The sequence below is a fragment of the Elephantulus edwardii genome, unplaced genomic scaffold (assembly GCF_000299155.1).
Source record: "Elephantulus edwardii isolate Elephantulus edwardi_28Jun2011 unplaced genomic scaffold, EleEdw1.0 scaffold00011, whole genome shotgun sequence".
Taxonomy (NCBI): domain Eukaryota; kingdom Metazoa; phylum Chordata; class Mammalia; order Macroscelidea; family Macroscelididae; genus Elephantulus; species Elephantulus edwardii.
Genome location: NW_006399761.1, coordinates 15,361,719 through 15,365,146, shown reverse-complemented (window position 1 = coordinate 15,365,146; position 3,428 = coordinate 15,361,719). Strand labels below are relative to the sequence as shown.

The 3,428-nt window shown below is 42.6% G+C and overlaps 1 pseudogene; it reads left to right on the top strand.

Moving 5' to 3' along the window:
- The first annotated feature begins 1,189 nt into the window (after positions 1-1,189).
- On the top strand, positions 1,190-1,858 carry LOC102877441 (annotated as a pseudogene).
- The last annotated feature ends 1,570 nt before the right edge of the window (positions 1,859-3,428 follow it).

The window sequence follows — 3,428 nt, the reverse complement described above, 5'->3', positions numbered from 1 at the left end:
AAATCTGCTTTCAAGGTCTTCTCTAAAGTGTTAAGGAACACTGATGTCAGTTTAATGATTATGGTACATCTGATTCAAGCTATGGCCTTTGTTATGCATCTAAAAATTGGACAATAACTAGACATGACAGTAAAAGAATCTATGCCTTTGGGTTGTAGTGTGATGGAGAAGTATACTAAATATCCCATGAACTGCTACAAAAACAATTAATGTCTTAGAGAAAGTATAGCCAGGATCCTTCTTGGAGGCAAGAATGGTGAAGCCTTATCTCATGTATTCTGAGCATATTGTTAGAAGGGACCAATTTTTGGCAAAGGTTATCATGCTTGGAAAGGTGGAGAGTCAGAATAAGACCTTTAATGACATGATTGACCAGTAACTCTAACAATGGCCTCAAGCTTATGAAAGATGATGAGAATGACACAGGACAGGGAAAGTTTCAGATCCATTGCTCATAAGGTACCTGTGAGTCAATTATAACTCATGACGACACAAAAACAATATCACATTATGTATTGTATATAAAAATTTTATATAGATAGGTTTCACATGATTATAATCAAATGCTCTGGGATTCTCAGTCTTCTCAATGTTATATATAAATAATTGTGCTAAGAAATTTTGAAGACAGCTGCCTGGGCAATTGACTGGAAGCGATTCTGATTGGAACGTTCATGGACACGTATGTGCGCGCGTGCACTCTCTCTCTCTGACACACACACACACACACACACACACACACACACACTCATACCTGGGTATAAATATGTATCTCCATAAACGGGAACAAATATGATTTTCTAACAGTGAATTCTTCAGGTAGCCATCTTACAAATTTCTTGGCATAGTTTGTTATCTCAATGTAATTCATAACAAAAATTCCTTTATAGATAACATTGAGAAGAATAAGAATTCCGGAACACTTTTTAGTCATTTAAAATCTCGGCTGTCAGGGCGGCTCGGCCTTCCCCGCGTGATTGCACCGCCCACGTGCGGCCTTTGGGCCGCCGCCGGGTTGCTGTAGTGAGCCGACGGGGGCCGCCGAGGGCCACGTGGCGCCGGCGTGGCGGCCGCACGCGGACGCGCGGGCCTCGGTGGGCGCAGCTTGGCAGCCCCGCGCCCCGCGCTGCCCCCCGACGCCCGCGATGACCGTCCCGGAGAGCGGGGCTTCCACGAGCATGCGATCCAGACCCAGCGCTTTCGGTTCTCGGAGGAGCCGCGCTCCGGAGCCGAGGGGGACGCGCTGGAGGTCCATGTCCCGCAGGTGCTGCATCCCCAGTATGGAATGTATGTTTGGCCCTGTGCTGTGGTCCTAGCCCAGTACCTGTGGTTCAACAGAAGAGCCCTTCCAGGCAAAGCTATCTTAGAGATTGGAGCTGGGGTGAGTCTTCCAGGAATCTTGGCTGCAAAATGTGGTGCAAAGGTTACACTGTCCGATAACCCAGAACTGCCTCATTCTTTGGAGATGTGTCAGCGCAGCTGCCAGATGAACCAACTACCACAAGTCCTTGTTGTAGGAATAACATGGGGCCACGTATCCCCTGACCTTCTGGCTCTGCCACCCCAAGATATTATTCTTGCATCAGATGTATTTTTTGAACCTGAAGACTTTGAAGACATTGTAACTACAGTCTTCTTCCTGATGGAAAAGAACCCAAAGGCTCAACTCTGGTCTACTTACCAGGTTAGAAGTGCTTACTGGTCCCTTGAAGCTCTGCTCTACAAGTGGGATATGAGGTGTGTCCATGTTCCTCTCAAGTCTTTTGATGTAGACAAGGAAGAGCTAGCAGACTCTGCCCTTCCAGGAAGACATACCATCGAAATGCTGATCATTTCTTCTGCAAAGGACACCATCTAACTTAAGAGTTACAAAACTGATCATGTGGCACCTGGCTTATCATTCACTAAATGTACTGTTGGGTCAAAGACACTCTTAGTATAATCTCAGGAACAAAAATTAAAAACAAAAACCCATCCCCCCCCAAAAAAAATCTCTACATAGACCATTAAGTAATTGTCCAAGCAGAACAAAGGAATAGACAAGGTGTGTGTCAGAATTATATGTCTTCTTCGTACGTATTCAATCTGCATGCTGAGCAAAGGATCCAAGAGGTTGGACTATGTAAAGAAGAATATAGCATCAAGATTTATCAAAGACTCACTGACATCTTGTTTTGTACAGATAACACAACTTTGCTAGCAGAAAGTGAAGAATATTTGACACCTTTAGGGACGAAGATCAGATTCCAACCTTCAATAGACAATACATCTCAATGTCAAGAAGACAAAAATTTTCAGTCTTCACCAATGGTCCAATAAGCAGCAGCATGATAAATGGAGAAAAGATTAAAGTTGTCCACGATTTCAATTTACTTGAATGCACAACTGATATCCATTGAAACACCAGGCTAGAAATGAAGAAATGTGTTGCATTAGGAAAATCTGCTATCCATGGACTCTTTGAAGTGCTAAAGAACAAAGATAACCATTTAAAGACTAACATGTGCCTGATGCAAGTCAGGATATTTTCCGTTGTTCCCTATGCATCTGAGATTTGGACAGTGAATAAAGAAGACCAAAGAAGAATAGATATCTTTGACTTTTGGAGTTTGCAATCAGTTTTTGATATATGCTGGCCTATGAGAAGAACAAAGAAGACTGTTTCTCTAGGAAGTGCAGCAAATGTGTTGCTTAGAGGAAAGTATGGTGAAATATTACGTATGAATAAAGCAAAAGGTCATTCCAAAGACAGAGGAGGAAGAAAAGATCAAAATGGAAGTCAGCAGAAACTGAATATTGTACTAGAACACCAGAAGAAATGTCTAAGGGTTAAATGGAAGAGTTCAAAAGGCAAAGTGTTATAACAAAATGTGCAAAAAGCTAGAGTCAGAAAATCTAAAGGAAAGAACTTGCTTGACATTTATCAAGCTGAGGAAACTTAAGAAAAAATTTAAACCTTGACTTACAACACTTAAGGATGCTTGGGTAAAACCTTGAATGATCCAGGAAACATCAAAAGTAGGTGGAAGGAATACACAAAGTCATTGTACCAAAAAGAATTGGCTGACACAGAGCTATTTCTGCTCTGAAGGCAGTGGCAAAAAAATAAGACCCCAGGAATTGACGGAATACCAACTGACTTGCTTCAACTAACAGATGCAGTTCTGGATGTGCTCGCCAGGTTGTGCCAAGAAATCTGGAGGACTCCTACCCAGAGGGCTGGAAGAGATCTATATTTATTCCCATTCCCAAAAAAGTAATACAACTGAATATGGAGATTACACACACACACACACACACACACACACACACATACACACACACACATATGTTGCTGTTGTTGTTGTTATGTGCCATCGAGTCGCTGGCAACTCATAGTGACCCTAGGTACAACAGCCCTAAACCCTGCTGTGTCCTATGCCAATTGC